This window comes from Polyodon spathula, chromosome 9 (assembly GCF_017654505.1).
Source record: "Polyodon spathula isolate WHYD16114869_AA chromosome 9, ASM1765450v1, whole genome shotgun sequence".
NCBI classification, from domain to species: domain Eukaryota; kingdom Metazoa; phylum Chordata; class Actinopteri; order Acipenseriformes; family Polyodontidae; genus Polyodon; species Polyodon spathula.
This window is the reverse complement of record NC_054542.1, coordinates 34,734,474-34,755,276: the sequence shown is the minus strand read 5'-3', so window position 1 is coordinate 34,755,276 and position 20,803 is coordinate 34,734,474. Positions and strand designations below refer to the sequence as shown.

Genomic DNA, 20,803 nt, shown 5'->3' with positions numbered 1-20,803 from the left:
AGTACTTGGCTGGCTCATTACTTAGGAGAACAGTACTGAATAACAATGTAACAAGATCTTAAACAGAAAGACCAAACGTTAAATCACAATTGAGTAGTGAAAAATCACTCTGAAAACTTTCTAGAGCCATAAACCATACTAATACCCCCAACCACTGGCAAAATGTTCAACATCAATTGCACTGACAATTAATTAGAAATGCATCTTTATATTGTATAAATGTATATTCAGGTAAATAATAGCATGCAAAATTGCTGCATATGTTGGGGTTTTTTTCAAATGAATGGGAAAATGATGATTTTGTGTAGTTTAGATAAAGCTTGAGATGTTCATAATGCCTCAGTAGCTTCTTCTTAAGATAATTTCCTTAGGCCTTCTACCTCTAGAGGTCTGGGTAACTATAAATCTGGCAAAGGTCCCACATGGTCTCAATTTATCCTTCAGTGGATAGCTGTCCGGTTCCTCTAGGGCAGAATTGAGGCATACTTAAGAGGCAATGTGGAAAAAATCACATTGCCGCTGCTTGTACTCCCTCTGCTACATAGATAAACTACTAGAGTCACCTTACACCTTTCATAAACTGCACAATCCACCAAGTAGCAGTAATGTGTACTGTTTATTTTGATAATCATATTTTTAAATATTTATTTACCTTAAATCTGATGTGGTGTGTTGCTATGTTGCCCGTCAACCCAAGATATTGTAGAGTTTCCCATTGAAGTAGCACACATATATATATATATATATATATATATATATATATTATATATATATAATATATATATATATATAATATCGCTATTTTAATTTTTGATGTAATATAACATGTGGATATCAAAATATACCCTATGCACTAACTTACAGGCTGAATGCAAGCTGTACCAGTATGTGAAAGCTACATTTCTTCATAGATTTTAAAAGCACAATAATCTCTGAACTTCATAAACTGTAGTGTCAGTTGTAAAGAGGGTTGTATGTTTTTATTTTTTGTTTGTTTGTTTTTTTTACCTGCAGACTGCAGTACAGTATGTCTGTATGATAATACAGAAGTTTCATCATGTGTGACTTGTCAAAGAAAGCTTGCATAATGTGGAACTTGGCTGATGTAGAAATGGGGGGATGGACTATTAGTTAATGTGAACAAAAGAGCCTTGTCCTTTGGGTTGTGGTTTACTTCATCTAACTCCAAACGGTCCTTAGTTTGCTCCTCTAACTGGCCTGTTGAGGTTTGAAATGTGAACTAACCAAAGGCAGTACTAGAGGTAGCTGGAATGTAATGTTCCATATGGTGACCCACTTGGCAAACACAGCTCCAAGGGCATATTGTATCGCAGGAGCTGGAAAATATACAGTACACTAATGTCACTAGAATGAAACGATTTGAAACAAATGCTGTTCATTAAAATACAAGATGTAACTCCAATAATTAAGGCAAATTTATAAATATAATATAAATATATATATATATATACTGTATACATAAAAATAATGAATACCACAGCGTAAGGGTTTTATGTGTACAAAAAGTTTTTATAAGGTTTGAGTAAAAGCTTGTTAGAATTTATAAAGCTTCAGTTTGGCACGGATTTGACTGCTTCTGTTTGAGCAATAATTGTGTAAGTATAAAATATCCGTCCATTTCAGGTCTGTGAGTGGTAAATAAATACACAGTTGTAGTCAAAACTTTACATACCCAAATAGAAATATATAATCTTCTTGTAACTTTTTTTTTTGTCATCCATAAAAGCAAAACTTTTGCCACAAAAGATTTTTCTTAAAATTCTTTGTTTTTTGAGAAATTTTTAGAAATTATGCATTTCCATTGTGGTATGAAAACAGTTGACTCCAACTTTATGTAGTTCTCTATGTATCATTGAGTTTTCTATCATGTCTTGACTTTTCATTGGTTTTTGTGACTTCATAGACCTACCCGCGATGTATTAAACTCACTTTTACTCCAGTAACTTAGTTTCATCCCTGCTGCGGTAGTTTAGTTACGACTGTTCATTTCAAAGTACTTTCGTATGCAAATGTACAAATCTCATTATAATATAGAAGTTTCGCTCTTACCCTTGATATATGATCATTTTTGCCTGATTTTACAGATTCAGTTTCTGCCTGTTATTTTATGCATGCCTCTCACTGGTGTAGATTCAGGGGGTGTCGCCTGCTGCCGTATCCAGTCTCTACTGTAACATCTCTGATAAAATCAGAAAATGACAAAACTGATGTTGCAGACAGAGAGCTCTGCTGAAACCATTCATGTCAAAAGACCCCAGTGCTCACCTAGGAGGCAGTGTGGTCCAGTGGTTAAAGTCAGGACCTTGTAACTACAAGGTCACTAGTTCAAATGAGACCCTGAGCAAGTCACTTAACCTCCTTGTGCTCCATCCTGTGGATGAGATGTTAAATCAATGTCCTATTGTAAGTGACTCTGCATGCATAGTTTACAACCTACCTCTGTAAAGTGCTTTCTGATGGTGGTCCACTATGAAAGGTGCTATATAAAAATAATGATTTTTTTTTTTTTTAAATAAATTTAGTCATCTCCAATTTTTTACCCAGGTCTTTTCCCCAATTTAGTGTTTCCAATTATTATATGTGTCCTCCAAAACGTGCTCCTGCCAGTCCATCATTTTTCGCAATGTGGATCAGCAAGGCCACCAGAATTATATAGTGCCAGAGGACAACAGAGATCTGGCAGCTCCACTGCAGAACCACAGACGCCCTAAAATATAGATATTATTATTATTATTAGTATTATCTGCACTCTGAGAGAGAGAGAGAGAGAGAGAGAGAGAGAGAGAGAGAGAGAGAGAGAGAGAGAGAGAGAGAGAGAGAGAGAGTTGCCATTCCCATCTTCGGTCTCCAGTCTGCCTTTGCCCCAAGCCGTATATAAATATGTCAGTGGTTTGATGGGCTTGCCTTCTGCACTTTTTTTCTCCTGCAGGTCTGGTCTTGTTTTTTTTAAAGTGCCAAGACTGCAATGTCTAGAACAGCGCCTCTTCATCTAATAAACAGCAGTGGGTGTATTTGACTTTAAAAGAAACAGAAGGGCTCTTCTATGTCATGTCACACGAACTAAACATGTGTGTTGCAACTCAGGCCATGTACATCAGGGTTCGAGTTCTAAAATCCAAATGTATACACTACAAACCAGTTTGTTTTAGGAGAAATTAGTTGAAGAAGCAGCAGAGAGATAAGGGCTCAGCTGCTAACTTAGTAAGTCATGTGATAGGTGACGTTCAGTGATCAACCTGGTGAAATTGAAGTTGATATTTATATGCAAAAAGCTTGCTGTCTGGAAAGCGGTTTAATTATACAGCAACACTAGAATCCACAACAAGCATCCACACATCAGAAACGATTTGCAAAGACAGAAAACAACTATTGTTTTCAGTTGTATGACGCCACAGCAACCACATCTCTTATTAGATATGAGTGCAAGTGAAATGCAAATTACTAGATTGTGTTAAGTGGTTAAAAGGAGGTCAGAGTTAGAGAGGTTGAGTTTGAGGTGATGCAAGTGCATCCAGGAGGTGATAGCAGACAGACAGCTAGAGATATGGGAGGGGATGGTTGGGTCAGAGGAGGGGGGAGAGGAAGACCTGAGCATCATCAGTATAGAAATGGTATGAGAAACCATAGGATGCAATGAGGGGGCCCAGGGAGCAGGTGTAGTGAGGAGAGGAGAGGACCCAAGACTGATCCTTGGGGGATTCCTGTTGAGAGAGGGTGAGGTGTGGAGGTTTAGTCACGCCAGGTTACCTTAGGTTTAGGGTTTCGGTGTTGGGAGAGGATTATTAATTGTTTTATTAGCAATAACATGATAACCGATCAGAGTGCAGTGTCCTGAAGGGAACATTTGGTGGCATCTTTGTAAGGAAAGCGCTAGGCCATGTGTTCCTTTGTTATGGTTAAGAGTGAACCACTGAAAGGAGAACTATAATTATACTATGAGTGTTTTTTTTTTTTTTTTGTTCTGTCTAATTATATACTTGTTTGTTTATTAGATGGCTAACACGTACTAGAAGATGTCACTTAAGGCCAGCACCAACCCGGACCGTACTTCACAACTGTACACAAATAAATTATATTTCACCACTTGCACGTTAGCACTCACTCTGGACTTGTGATCGTGTGCGTGTCTTTGTGTGTGTTATACTGTGTTTATTATTTTGGGACTGTAAACCCTTTGTTTGAACTATGCGGTTGTCAGACCAGGATTATAAAAATAAACGTGTTTGGATTATGAACTTTGTTGTCGGCGCAGTACAAATCACTTTGCCACAACTCCTCTGACCATTAAATTCACTGGTCAATCTATCCGTTCATCATCCACTGAATTGTGTAATTGTTATTCGGAGCACATTACACCTTTTAGGCTTCTCTGCAGCATTTTGCATTAGATCAATCAAAAAGGCAAGGTCACCATTCTTCACTTAACTCACAGACCAATGAACAAATGGAAATAAATTCACTATGTTCATTGCGAGTTGACTTTGCATGCTGAAATTTAGTGCTAGGGCTATTTAGAGTCAGTTGCATTTCTTAAATGACTTTCACCACATTCTAGGGATTAGTCCACTCTGTATATTTGTTATAAGGCATTTAAATAACAGATACGTATAACAACATGATTCAAAATCTGAACTATCATTTGAAATTGGTAGGAGATGACAAACAAAGCAACTACTGTACATTGACATTGATGCAAGGTATAATTTTTTTTTCTGTAATTGTAGAACTTGGGTCTTATTCACAAAGCATTTACCACAGTGCTAAGTTTGCTCCATATAAAAAAAAAGAGCAGCAAACTGCTAATGTTACAGAACTGGCAAGAAACTACTAAGATATGAGCTCTTAAACCAACTTTATTTACTTTAAAGCTTTTTATCATCAACCTTTTTTTATTTTCTGTTAAATAAAAATGATTGTACCATGGTGGTTTGTGGATATGGTTAAGTGTATGTGGCTTTTTTTGATGTTCTAGTGTCAAGTCAATGATGCACTTCAAAGAACTCATTAACATAAATTTGATATGATTTGGGTCCCATCAGGATACAACTGTAGGATCCTTAATGACATGTGATTTACAACATGAGAGCTGGTGGTGAATTAATCAAGTTTGTCAGCTACGTTTTTATTTAAATTGAGTCCTGAATCTGTTCGCACTTTCTTTTCTTTATGTATGCTTGCCACAGGTGGCCAGACTGGAGTGTGTGAGTGGTGACGTCAAGTTCAGGAAGCAATATAAACACAACTGATACGGGGCTAAAATGGCCACAGCCATATCTTTATTAAATAATAAAACAAAGATTTAAACAAAACACACAATAAACACAAGAGCACGCGGGCCAAAATAAAACAAACGCAAAACTATAAATCTATTGTATAACAACGAGTACCTTGTTTGGTGGCTGGTAGCATTCATTCCTAATCTCCTTAACTCTCCTCACAACTCTCCTGATCTGACCCCGGAGCGGGTCTTTTATACTGTGGTGGGGCTTTAATTACCCATTAAACAATTACCTTATTAAAGCTCCAGCCACATTCCTAAGGGCTTTATTGGGATTTAACCCCATCCCCACCAGCTACACTTTAAGAGACCGGTTTTTAACCTGTCTCAGACAATAAACAATGCTGTCGGACGGCTTTCATCTGTCTGCACACATATATACAAAAATATATTATTATTAATAATAATAATAATAATAATAATAATAATAATAATAAAAGGGGCAGGCACCTTCCAAAATACATACATATATATACACACACATACAGTATATTGTGTTATCATAAGGCTGTAATCTCTGTGAAATATTCGTGGCTCCATCATTCATGAAGTTATGGCTTATTCAAAAAAACAAATCTTTCATTTGGGAAATATACACTATTTAGAAATAAAAGTTTGTTAACAGGATCTACTGCAGGATTATTTGATCAAAAAGCATACAATGCCCACAACCCCACCCATTCCAGCACATGCGTTGCAGGTTTTCAGAAAAATGCTGATCATTTTGAACTGCCCCTACTCTAAAGTAAATTCTATGTCCATTTATAAACAAGGTTTCCCTAATGTCAGAATCCAGAATGTTCTAAATTAGTCACTAACCCCCCCACCCCTTCCCTCTTCTTATGCATTTCTAATTTTTAACAATTGTATTACTTTAAACTACGTAGTAGACTGCAATCGTTTATAAATTAAATCACAAATATGGCATTACTAGAAATTGTCTGCTTCAAAGACATCTATCTACAGGCAGCTAATGATTGATGTTAAACTTTATTAATTATATAGGGATTGGGGAACAATTCTAACTAGATCCACAAAGAAACTAATTTGCTGAACTTAAACTAGGAAATAAATGATCTAATTCATAAAGATGAAGTGCTGGTAGGAGTTTTTGTGGTGTGGATACAGAATTCTTGACAAGCTGTTCATTACTAGTGGTTACCTGTCTTGATCCTCATTCAATATTAATCAGTTTAATTTTAATAAATGACCTGGAGTCCAGTTAAGGGTGTTCTGTTCAGAAGGACAATTTACAATAAATGACTTCGTGACTGACACAGAACTGGCACCCAGAATGGAGCGTTCTTTTTCCAGAATTTGATGACATCACACCATCATTGGACTATACTTTTCTCAGTCATAGTATATACTGTGTCTCAATCAGTAAAGCCTTAGCTAATGACTTTTAAGATCATAGCATCGAAGCTGCTGTTGGAAAGTATTTTAATACAAAGGTACTTCTCTTTTTATAATTATAGTACTTATAACCTTTCTTTGAAAACTGAAATAATTTGGAGTTAAGAATTGTACATCTTTTACCAGACATTTTGTTTTAACTTGAAATTCATATAACAATGAAATGCAGCTACTGATACTGATGATCACATTACTGAGTGAGGAAGGGTAACGTCAAGAAACACACATTATCAAAACCTGGTTTAAAAAAACAAACCTCAATGGAATTAGTAGCGATAGCCTAAGGCACAACTTTTGCACAGCACATTAACAAATCTCTTTTGTGCTACAAGGGTGTCTTAATGGAAACACTGAACAAATAATTTACCCATCCTCAGAGAAAACAACAACAACAAAAAAAGCAGCGACAACATATAAAACCCTCCACTTACATTTGCTGTAAACCCGGAGGGCCATGACTAGACAATTAAAATTGGAACATTTCTGTAATATCATTCTAAAATCTTACAAAGTCATCGTAAAAACCCTTTTAATGCAAGGCATGCTTAATTCATATGTTTTTTATGATACATGACATCTGAAATATTTGCAGAGCTTCAAAGTTTGTTGTAAACTCATGTCATCATAAAAAGGATAGTGGAACAGCAGTGCTACAATCATAGTGGGCTACCTCTATTTTTGTTATAAATATTACAGAGCGATATGAGCACACCCATAAATATAGAAGTTTTCCATAGCCTGCCATGTGTGGGTGTTTATTGTGCTATTAAAAAGCTACCTACAAAAGGTAATTATATTCCCTCTCCCCATGGGACAGAAAATTGCCACATTATTGAATACCAATTGTGGGGGGCTGCTCCAATGCAAGAATCCACATTCAGTTCTACTGTACTGCTATTTTTTAATTAATTCAATCATTAAGCAGTGCAAACTTGAATCCTTCATCCCCTTCATGTAGATCAACATTCTTGATCAGGAACAATTGCTTGTGTAGGAGATCCAATTAGCGATAATCTAAATAAGAAGATTCAATCTGAATAACACTCATCTGACTCCTGTACTTTAGTTAGCATGGGCTGTGTCATTTCAGGAGGACCAGCTTAGCAGGATTCTGGGCTGTTTATTTGCAGAATTGACCTGTTCACCAAGCTTTAACAGAAGTTAAAAGAAGGGGGGGGGGGGGCTAAAGTTCCCCTCTTGGCTATTAGCTATCCAAACATTTACATTCTTCATGGCTTACACATCTCTCAGTGTCCCGAAGTTCTTTCTCCTTCACCTCCCCACACCTCCCATCCTTCTGCAGGAATATCTCCCACCCTTCCTCGGGGCTTGTTGGGTTTGAAAGATTCTAAGCCACATTGTTTTGTAATTTATTTTGTAGAATTTGAATTTCTTCTTCCAAACTTGTGTGGGGTTTTTTTTCAGTTTTGATGAAATCAATAATGTTTTGCATGCTTAAAGCTTTTTTAAGTTTGTTGATTAAGAAACCATCTAAGATAGCTTCTTAAATAACAACATTTTTAATTAATCTAAATAAACTTGAAAAACTGCATTGTAATATAATGGCCTATAGTTTGAGAAACTGTTACACCTAGCAACACTAAGTCCAGTCTACCCAGTTATCTGTAGTCTAAGAGCCTCTTTTCGAGTTAGTTGCACTCCAATTACAGAAAAGGTTTGTGAAACTATGATGGGTGATAATCATTTTTAGCTTGGGTGCCACTCTATATTTAATCACCAAATGCTATTTTTCAGAAGAAGTTGCACATTTTTGTAAATCCGCTGTTGCGGCTGTTTCTTCATCAACTCATAAAACATAAACAATTTATGATGCCATCTTTGTATTTTTACTGTTTATGAAACTCAAATTGGAAAAATTTAACAGTACCTCTCACTGTGACGAGAGACCCAGTATCGCTTCCATATTGGGGTCATGTGACTTTTTTGTTTCCTGATAATAAAGACAAAGCGCTTTGAGATATTGGCTTAATATTCGGTACATATCTTTATTCCAAGATCAAATTCAGTTATTGGTGATGCACAGCAAAAAGACAGGTACTTAAATCAGCTATGAGCTATTGTTGTGGTTTCTGAATCATGACTGATTCCATTTTTTTTTAAGCTTTAAAAACTAATTTTAAAAATAATTATTCACATGCCTTAATTTTTATTTTGTGAATTTGCAATTTTTTTAGAACTTTTTTTTTCCAGTTACATGCTAATTGAATTTTGTCCTTAATCTCAGTTTGTGTCCTGTATCCATAATCACCCCAAATACATGACATAAAGCGCCTGGCTTCATTGTTAAGAACACACCTCAGTTCTTGGTACATTAAGTGAACTACAGAGCTGCAACACAGTTGGGCATAATGTATACTCCAGAAACATCTGGTTAAATGCCATTTTCTTGGTCTATGCATGGAGGGCACATGGCCAGCTCATCCCACAGATCTGGGGACTGTGTGGGCCATGCTAGGTATTGCCATCTTGAAACACACCTTCACAGGGGAAAATAAAAGTATTACAGGATCCACCTGACATTGAACATATGCTCCAAATTGATCCTAGATCATGCCAACAAAAGCATACCAGCCACAAGGAAGGGCTTCCTGTGCTGGCTACCATACTCATATCCAAAGTCCCTTATGACACACATCAAAGTGAACTTCTATGCACTTTGCATCCATATAGAGATTTCCCAAGACAGCTCCGTTAGAGGTTTTAATTAGCATCAAAGACCATGTTTCCATGAACCACAGAACTCAGGTCCGTGTGTGAGTCAGAATTCAGGCTGGGAGGAAATTCCATTACTAAATGTCAATCAACAATGTTGTAGGGGGTGGGAACATATTGTAACGGGACATTTTAGCTGGGATTAAATTCAGCTGATTTGCTAGTTTGGGGGATTTTTACATTTTTTTAATTGCTGTTTCACAGTTTAGCATTTATATTTTTAATTCCAAAAACATTCAAATAAATGTTTACTTATGTAATCTGTACATTTTTCTTTCAAATAGCATATTTCTATAATCGTTTGCGTGATTTATTTACTTGGTACGCACGGTGCTCGGTGCACTCAGTGTGCATGGTGTCTAGTACCTTGCTGCGCATAGCACCCTCAGTGCTCAGTACACTTGCTGCATGCAGTGCTCGGTGCATGCAATACACTTGGTGCACAATACTCAGTGTGCACAGTGCTCAGTAACCCAGTGTGCATAAGGCCCTCTGTGCTCAGTACACTAGGTGCATGCAGTGCTCAGTGCACGTGATGTCTTGATGGACTCTGCCTGTAGAGAGCGCTCCACTCTGCTGTAGGCATCGCGCTGCCCCAGTTGTGTGACTGCACGTAGTCCAGGCTAGACACCCTTTTACAGTTGCTGGGACTGAGCCTTTGTGAAACTGCTTTCTCTCTCACGAGTTTTCTGGAGTTCCCCTGCAATTTCATTTTAGCCATTTACTGATAATTAAACCAGTATTCCCAAATATCACTACCAAACGTTACCAAAATCCTATATCTTATTTTAATTAAAGTTCCCAGCACAAAGGTCTCCACACGGGTCTCAGCCTGATTTACATTAAGCACTTACACCACATCTATCCAATGTGCAAAAACCAAACCAGAAACGTTCTTTTTGCTCTGTATGGTAAACTGACAAGATGGTTCGGTGAATACGAAACTCTGGTATTTCTCCTCTATGAACTGCCTGCACTGGGCGTAAGTCTTCTATATCTTTAATAAGTCTCAAAGGGAGTCACTGCTACAGGGCAGTGCTGAGCTAATTGGAAAACCTCCCCTATACTCAGAAACAATGACACAGATATGTGCACTAAAACTGCATATTTAAAAACTTATCAGCACCTTTAAATAGTATGATTGTACAGCAACCTTCACAAAAGTACACTGTAATTCTCAAGGCATGCATGCAGATTCTGCATGAAACTTGGACATCAAACATGTAGCATGTGCCATGTAAATACCCTTTATTGTGTTTGATGGTTGATGTACAGTATGATAAAATGGGTGGTATATTAAAAGGGTGATATAGCAGATCCCAAACACTGCAACCATATGTGACTAGAAGTTGCTTAAAATATTTATAAGCTTAAAACAGGTAGGAAGCACTTTTTTACACAGAGAGATAAATGCATGGAATAATCTAAGGCTTCCCCACCCTCATCCTGGGGACCTGTGGCAAAGTAATTGAAGTGAGCAGGTGTAGGGGTGATGCAGTGCTCAAGACAATGGCAGACAACAAAACACTGGCAATTACAATACGAGTCTCCTTCTGGTTTAGCATTAACCATAACAAAGGAACAGATCACCTCGCTACGTCCCCTTATATACTGTCAATCATGACCCCTTGGTCGCTCCTCATATCTGCTGCTGCCACATCGTTTCCCTTCCGGATCAATGATTTAGAGTACCGTAGCTCTGCCCCCTTTCTAGATGGCCGACTTCCGCCTAACCCTGGGAATTAATTGTCCTCTGTTCTCTTTACACAGCGCACTCACAGATCGGGAGAGAGATTTATCACTAAGAATCATTCTGTCTCTGTCACAGGACCCCATGTGTTTTCTGTTTTTCATTTCTACTGAGCTACTTAAATAAACCCTTAATTGAGCTAATAATTTACTTGTTTTCAGCTCTTAAACAGGTGCCTATTTCAAGTTAACTGTGCCATTTTATAAGTAACTTTTTAGAGCTGAGAATAATTAAAATGGTCTAATTAAGCAAATTAATAGTTCATTTAAGGGCCTAGTTAAATAATTGAGAGCTCAGTTGGAATGAAAACTAGAAAACACATGGGTCCCCAGGACCAGGGTTGGGAACCATGGGACTAACCTACCATGTGAAGTAGTAGGATCTAAAACACTGGGAGCATTTAAAAAAAAAAGACTAGATTCTATGCTTTTAAATGAGTTCCCCCTGTGACAGGGCAAAAGCCCTGCACAGATAGAAGCTGTATTTTGTCTGGCTTGAATAAATAAAGTTGATGTATTTAAGTTTGGCAGGTTTGGGGTTAAGATCTCATCCCTGCCAAATCCATAACCAGAATGTGGCGTTAGCTTAATTGATTAATTAAGGATCAACTAAACCAAGCCACATGCTTTAAAAGAAGAGCCAGCTCCTTTGTTCAAGGGAATATTAGTGTCGGGAGAAGACTGGGAGCAGAAAGTTGTGATCGCATTGCTTCGGTGTTGTTTTCATGTGTTTTTGATTTGTTTGGTTGTTTAGACCTTTTATTTATTCTTGTTAATTAATAATGTGCAAAAGTGCTGAATGCACTTTTCCCACTCTTTGATCCCATTTCTGCCATTCGCGACACTGCTACATCACACCCCCATTTCACGTTCCCTAACTTTTCTTGTTCTTAACTCTACAAATATAGGGGAAGCATTGAGAATGATACTAAATCTAATAAAGAGTAAGAAGATGCTGTCAATAACTGATTTGGGGAGATTTAAAAAAAAAGGAAAATAATGTACTAAGAGAAGCTGAAGAGTAATTTGTAAAGATATGGCGGCTATTTCTATATCAACTGCCAAATAACCTAGCAGGCATGTTCCCCTGGGATGGAATAGATCCTTTTTATTTCCAGGTGCATCAGAGCTTTGAGTGAGGCACTGTGTAAAATATGTATATGTCCGATATTCCTGTGTAGGGAGTAGGAAAATGAAACACCCAATGGATCTATACCTTGAAGAGTACGTTGAGTCATTCACTCTCTTTGGTGAATGTGTCCAGTATGTTTAATATGAAGAGACTGTCTGTTTTTTTTTTTTTCTAGTCTTTAATATGTCTTGCCTGTATATGCTACAGAAGTTCCTTATTCAAATTGTCAAGTTATCTACAGCCGGACTTGTTTTACAGCATATTTAGAATGCTAACCACAACACCCCTACTGAGATAAGATCTGATTGCAATACAAATCATTTAACTACAGAGTATTTGTTCCTGCTGAACATAAGGCAATTGGCTTTCTGTAAAACCTCTTCCAGCTTCAAAGAGATTGCATGTCATTTAGTCAGCAATAACTGTAGCCATCATGTCATCAAAGAAAAAACAACAATAAATGACAGTACTTGGGTGCTAAAGAACCCACTGGAGTGAGAACATACTGTATCAGTGAGACAGAAAATGAAAAGATTTTGATTGTGACATGTTAACATTTTACGTTTCTTTTTTACGTTCAAATAAAAAAAAGAACATCAATGTAGCAGAATCCTTGGCACTGTATGCGCTTTTTGTTTAGTTCCAAACATGAGAGTACCAGTGAACCAGTCCAGCTCCAGCTGTAACTAGGTTGTTTCCATGGAAACTGCTGAAATGATAGACGGGTTTGTGTATGTGCAGTGGCCCAATGTGATGTCTATGTGCTGCCTGGAATCTAAATGAGACTATTGTAATTAGCAAGTCTCATAGATGTACAGGACATTTGTTAGCCTTAAAAGTAATTATGCTAAATGAGAATGCCCCTTATTTATCAAAACAATGGTCACTTTTAACATAAGAGCATTTCACTGGTTAATTCAGTGAGTCTCGATGTATTTAAATGTATTCCACAGATCCCTGTTTTAATTTGAAACTGCTGTGCCTCTTCTTGATATTACTTTGGGAGGAAATAATGCACCTCCATCAATCACTGGTCTTGTACTTCCATCTTGATGTGCATGCTTTGATCACTCAGCATATTTTCATCTTGAGGGAAATTACACTTGAGTTACCAGATGTCTTCAGTGCTTACATGCAACAGCAAAACAATGGAAATACTTTGTATTACTATGAATGCTGTGGCACACTCCAGCAGTGGAAACGCTGGCAGCAGCAATGCTGACACCAGAAATGCTGACGACTCTGAATGTGCAGCCAGCAGTGGCAACGGTTGAAGTGGCAACGCAAGCAGCAGCAAGGCTTCTCCATGTGGCTCTGGAGACAGTGGGGTTTCTCCCTATGGCCGTGGCACTTGGCACTTCTGCAGTGGTGGCACTGGCAGCGACAATGCTGCCCTCAGGGGGGGACACACTGGCGGTGGTGGTGGAGCTGGGCACTCCAGATGTGGCTGTGGCGCTGGCAGCGGCAGTGCTGCCCTAAGCTGGGGACTCTCCAGCAGTGGCTCTGTGCACTCCGGCAGTGGTGGTGCTGGCAGCAGCAATGCTGACATCTGCGCGGGGCACTTCAGCAGTGACGGTGGTGCTGGACACACCTGACATGGCGGCACTGGCAGCAGGAATGCTGACCCCAGCATGAAGTACTCCAGCCTCTGTTCCACCTTCTCATCCTCCAGAAGGGGGCAATTGAACAGGAAGTGCCCACGCACACCGCAGATGGCGCACCAATTTGAGACCTCCAGAGCTTTGAGGTAGTCATCCCATCTGCCCTCCTCTTGTATAGCTGGCAAGGGGGCAGGAGCTTCCGGTGGCTCTTCCCTTTGTGGCTCTGGAGCTGGCACTGGCGTCTTAGCTCGCCTTCGGGAATGACCACCCCTCCCTTTTTCAGCACTCAAGCCAGCATTTTGAGAGCTTTCAGGCGGAGCCATTTCTCACACATCTCAGTAGGTGGCTTCCCCATGGGCACTCTACAAAGCTGTGCCCAAAATCCCCACACAACCTGCACATAAGACCCGCATATAATACCCTCACATTCTGTCTCCAACTGGCGATGCTGCTCGTCCGCGCTTTCCTTCCGCTTCATTTTTCTTTTCCTTATTTTATTTATTTCTTTATTTATTTTTTCTCTAAGGAGGGGTGTGATCCTGGGGTGCGTTCAATGGATAGAGTGCCCTGCCATGGTGCCATGAAGCTGAAGTTAGCTCTTATTGAACGGTTGGTTAGAAGAGCTCTTTTTAAAATGTGCTGCAAATGGCATAGGCAATGTTACTAGATGAAGTTATGGAAGATAATCAAGACATAGATTTTATTAATGCTTGTATTACTTTGGCCTCAACATCAGACACAGCCAAGGTACCTCCTGTAAGGATTGTAAATTATGTGGAGACCGTTGTTCCTAATTATTCAGATACCTCATTTAAATTGCATTTCCGAATGGCGCGATCAACATTCGAGGTTATGTATTTTTACCTATTGAAATAATGTAGCTGTCTTTATTAAAGTTGTTGTTAAAAGATGGCCACAGGTTCGGCAGAAGTAATAAACTAAAATGCAAACACCACAATTTTCCTTAGTTCATTTTCCCAGTTCGGGAATGGGTAAAAGCTGGACCAAGACAACCTTGTCGGAAGGGCACAAAAACTGCTCTGATCGTAAGACCTGGTCAAAAGCTTACATAACAACAAGAATCATCATTATAACAACAAGAATCATCATTATAACACCTTTAATTAATTAAAATGATAATTAAGATAAAACTTGCCAGTTGGGAACTGTCGGTTTAAGACGATCAGAGCAGTAACTTTCAAATGAAATCAGCTCACTGTCTAGTAATTTAAGCCAGTCTCTAATAATAAGTCTCTCCTCCAGTGTTGAATGTATTTATTTCACAGTCACAAACAGTCCACCTGAGTTAATTCAAAGTTTTAGTTTAAGGCTTTTTGAATATAGCAAACTGCCTCTTTGAACTCCAGATTTATTTGAGTTACCCCACTCCTTAAGCTGTGGCTTCTGGACTTTCAGCCGGCTGACACTGATCTATATTCATCAAGCATTTTACACAAATTGGCTATTTCTAAAAAATGTTCAAACTTGAATAAAATGCAAATGAAAGTTATCATGCAAATGAAAGTTATCATGCATATGTCACAGCACATACAGTTTGATTTAAAGATGCTGTGTATGGGTATGTCATTTCTAATTCATTTTACTGCTTATTTGACCAATTATTCTTTTTAGAAAAAATGTGGGAAATAGCTAATTTGTGTAAAGCCCTTGATGAATATAGACCACTGTATCTGGAACTTTCTTAGCTATATTTTGGGTGCTTTATAAACTTTAGCTGAGCTTAAATCCCTTCACATGGTCTTTGTGACTGTCTCTCCTGCACTGCTCTGCACTGCTTGGCTGCTGATTAGGAAGAGAGAGTGCACACACACTCACAGTCCCATTTATTTTAAAAGCATAGCAATGCAGCTACAGTCTTTAACAATCGTTTCAAGTTTGTATTATTTACTAAATAAAACATATTTGCTATACTGTATGATTATTAGAAAGAACTCTCAGTTACAGTTACATAACAACTGTAAAATAAATAGAAACAATTAAAATACATTGCTTGGTGTTTACACTAACATCTATTTCTCTCTGGTTATTTCAATACAATGCCATATATATATATATATATATATATATATATATATATATATATATATATATATATATATATATATATATATATATATATATATATATAATAAACACACATACATCAATAATTGATTTATTTTGTGTTTTATCAATGATTGTCCATTTTTATCACAGTACAGTATCTCAAATGTATTTTATATTTTCACAGACTCTGTGTGAACGTCTGGCATCACAATTTGTAACTGTGGGGATGGAAAAGAAAATATTGTGTTCACTTTGGCTGTTGGGCAACTAGGAGTCATTCAGAGGTGTTGCGGTTAGGTTTGGGATGGGAACAGGGACTCTACATTACGTGTTCCGCAGTGTTACCCAGGCTCTCTCAAATTATCAAGCAGAAGTAGTTAAGTGGCCTTCAGTTTCCCAGTTTCCAGAAATAGCGAAAGGATTTCAAGATAAAATTGGATTTGCTGGGGGAACAGGAGCTTTGGATGGAATACACATTCCTATTCCTGGACCACCATCACACAGGAACTCCTACATTAACAGTGAGGGATACCCCAGCATTCACCTGCAATCTGTGTGTGACAGCAAAATGATGTTCCTTGATGTTTACACAGGGTGGCCAGGATCTGTACATGATCCAATAGTACTAAAAAATAACCCACTCTGGAGTCACCTTTAGCAATTACATATGATGGACTACCACCTGTTAGGAGTCCAACAAACTCCAAACTTGGTAGTTATCGTCCCAGTAACAATGGGATACAAATATGTGAAAATGGTGATGTTTTATAAAACAAGATGGCCGCCACTTATGCGTTTAGATTTGAAATTTAAACCTATGTCAGTTGACAAACGATTTCCTTGACTAACTCCAAATTTCACAAGCACATTCCCTGATACTGTATCAAGACAACTGACTTTTAAAAAATTGTGTTGACCGGCAATGAAAATGGCCGTTTGACACATTTTTTAGAAACCTTTCGAAATCTTCTTCTTGGGAACTGGTGAAGCAATTGATCTGACACTTGGCAGATATCATCAGCATCCAAACTCGCATCAAGTTTGCAAAGCAGAAGTTTCTGCGAAAAAGTTTAACGTCAAAATGGCTGCCACAAATCTTATCGAAACGCGCCCTTAACAGCAAACTGCTGCTATTGAACACCATTTCACCAACAAACTCCAAACATGGTAGTTATTGTCCCAGTAACAATGGAACACAAATATGTCAAAATGGTTATGTTTTATAAAACAAGATGGCCACCCGGTGTATGTTTACGTCTGAAATTTAAAACGGCCTCAGTTGACAAACGGTTTACTTGACTAACTCGAATCCTTGACACTGTAACAATACAACTGACTTTTAAGAAACTTGCGTTAAACAAGATGGCTGCCTGATGCATTTTTGAAAAAAAAACTTTCAAAATCTTCTTCTGTGGAACAGTTGAAGTTGCTGATTTTACACTTGGCACATTGAGAACTAAACACGCTTAGACGGGTACTGATACTGGGGCTTGGGGCAGATTCTAGAATTTGTACTGGCATGAAATGCTGTCATTATCTAACAGTCTTCAGCCCTTACATAAGCATAACTGAAGTGCACAATATTAAGGTAAACCACATGTATTTAATTGCAATGAAGCTAGTATACAACTAAGTTTTTGCACACCTGCAACACATCTGTTCTGTATCTACAGAATAGAATGTCAACTAAAAATCACAAATGTTCAAAATGTCGTCTGTCCACTGAATTATACGCATACATGATTAGTCTAGGCAAAGTAGGTGCATTGGATATGGTCTCTGACGGCTTGCTTCTATATTCCAATGGAACTGAGCTGAAAGAACTTTGGAAGAACTACTTTCTGTCCGAAGCAGTCAGAGATCAGACCAGTTTGCATTGAGTCTCTGTCTGCTGGTCTCTCTTCAGTTGGAGGATGTTACCTTTGAACTATGCGTAACATTCAGCTGCAGATTGTTCTGTAATTCCTAACCGCTCCCTTACAATGTAGATATTCACTTTACTTTTTTACCAGACTCGTGAAGCTCAGGGATCTTTGTGTAAAATAAACTGCCATGATAAAAATGGAATTAGGAACGATCTGTGCTGTCAGTTGAACGGATACTAAAATGTGGATCTGCTTAAACAGCATAAGCACTTGCTGTTAAATTATTGTTGTGCCTAGGTTATGCATGGGTCAAAGTCAACAACAGATCATTCTGATTTAAAGCTTGCGTGCAAACTGCTGGAACTGGGACATTGTAAACAGTATAATTATACCTCTATAAATAGGGCTCAACTTGCATGTTACAGTTATAGTACTGGTATCTAACCTTACATGAAGGTATAATGTTTTAAGAGATTCATCAATTCCAGATAAATGAATGGATTAAGCATTATTATTATTATTATTATTATTATTATTATTTTTATTAGGTTGTCAGAATATATGTTGGACAATGATTTGTAGATCAATAGATTTATTCCAGATGGATCCACAGAATAACTTCAATTACTTGATTTACTTTGTATAGAAAGGGTGCAAGGACTTTTGATTCTGCTTTACACGGTGAATTCCATACATAATGATACAAAAATAGATTATGTTTAGCGTAGACTATCAAATATTGTAGCTAGTGACAGTACACCGTCGACACTAAGATCAGTAATGTCCAGTGTTCCTATTGAAAGTGTGGGTGTACCTAGGCTGTAGCGAATTAGCATTTCCGTTTCACAGAAATCCAAAGCAAATCGAGTTTCTCAATGGAAAAGGCTGATCATATAGAAAAACAGGACGTGGCTCTCAGCGCTAACAAAGAAACGCGCCAAGTAAATAGGAAAAGAAGCAGAGGGAGGAGGGAAAAAAATATAGGCAACATCCTCCTAGAAATTGTTCTGTCGGTTTAACGTTATGGTAGGATATCCTTGTTCGGTGTGTTGGTACTAACAACTCCCCGCCCACATTTTACAACACCGAGTGGGATGGAAGGAAAAAGAAAACGAACAATAACAGTGAGAACAACGCTGAGCTGCAGATGTGTTAGCAGTAGTGCGGTGCAGGGCGAGCTGAGACAAGTTCTCTCGGCTCTCATTTCGTAGATTTGAATTCAGAAAGGAAATGCTTAGGTGATTTTACAGTGCTTGGGTGATGGTTTATGTTGAAGGTAAGCCGTTATTTATTTAATAATAATAATAATAATAATAATAATAAAAGTCTTTAGGAACACGATCCTGGTAGCTTTTCACGAGAGAACAAAACAGCATGCCCCGTGGTATATGGTAATTTACAATGCTCATTGCGGAGGGTCATTTCGAAATGCAGCTATTTCTTTTACTTAAAATGAACAAATAATGTTAAATAAATTAATAAAATAAAAACACACACGTTATAGTACACAAGCATGAGAATGTGTGCGATGCTGCAGGGGTGGGGGGTCGTGGTGCTAGCGTGCGGTTTTACTGCAATACATTGCAGGATGACTACTTACATTGTGTAAAGTTCCCTGAGGTAACATCATTCAGTACAGTGTCACGCTAATCGTACAGAAGAAGAATAAGGGGTATTTACCAATATATCCGTTCTGCTTTTATCAATACACTGCAGTGATGTATAATGCTGCATATTACCACAACCCATGTTCCGTTATCACGAGGTACTACTGAAAACGGGCTTTGTTTTCTTGCAGGAAAGCATTTTTTATTTGAATTTCTTTTCTGCGATTATGTTGGAAGTGTACAGTATGTCAGCAAGCTAGAGTATGCCAAGTTAACAACAATGAAACGGACCCTGGCAGTGATGCCAGAGCTTCTCATAACAAAGTAGCGACACCGCGTGTTAATGAAACCGAATACTATTACATTTACACAAGAAAACAGTAATCAAATAAACACTTGAACACATTTGCATTTTTAACAAATATACAATTTTTTTCAATAATTCCATTTGTTGTATGACTTCATAATAGCATTATTGAAAGAAAGAAAAAAAGTTAAGATGGTGCCTTACTTTGCTTGCAGTTGATTGTCCACAGCGTGGACAACAAACTGATGATGGTGGAAATGTAGGGAGTGATTGAATTGATCAAGTTGAGAAACAGTGAACGGACAATGCATTTCGTGAAAAGTTGCAGTGTATTTCTATAAAGTTGGGGTGTATTTGTATGTTGGTTTTACATAGTTCAGTGTCTAGTTTATCCCCAGTAGAAATAATAATGTTGTTTGTTTAGGTAGGTCATCCACATGGAAAACAAAAGGTTTGTGGCTAAAAATGTGTTTTAGGTATCGACGGTATGACGTCAAGGGCGGATGCAATGTTTGGAATTGTCTGACGTAGTAGATGTTACAATGCAAACCCTAAAGTGAGTCGATTCTTGTGAAGAAACACGATGTAACCGGATATGTTTGCCTGATTTGGTTTCACCGTTAGATATTGCTCTATGTTTACTTTGGCAGTGGTACTGTGCACGTTTAAACCCGTTCATTTCTTCCCATAGCATCGTATTTTTCAGTACTGCACTTTTAAATTTAAAATAAAGTACTATGAACTGGAATATTAAGAACGCAGTGTAATTGTGGGTTTATTAATGCTTTGAAATCCAGCAGCATGTAACAGAATTGTGCAAGGTGCTCCGCAACCAGGGTATGTAAAACAGTTAATCATGACGTTCACAAATATTTTACTGCCAAGATAATGTATTGATTTTATTTATTTGTTTATTTATTTTGTGCCAGGCAAAATGAAAGCTCTGGAATGAAATAACTTGGTATCGGCTTAAATATCTCTTTGGGCTTGTACTGTCTTAATATTTAAGTGGTTTGGCCATTTGCAA

The 20,803-nt window shown here is 37.9% G+C and overlaps 1 protein-coding gene across 1 annotated transcript in view; it reads left to right on the top strand.

The window, feature by feature from the left end:
* The first annotated feature begins 18,838 nt into the window (after positions 1–18,838).
* Positions 18,839–20,803, top strand: part of LOC121320710 (beta-galactoside alpha-2,6-sialyltransferase 2-like) — a 30,746-nt gene continuing 28,781 nt past the window's right edge. The window contains exon 1 of the mRNA XM_041259285.1: positions 18,839–19,138. The gene's annotated coding sequence lies outside the window, so the exon portion shown is untranslated. The remainder of the gene's footprint in view (positions 19,139–20,803) is intronic.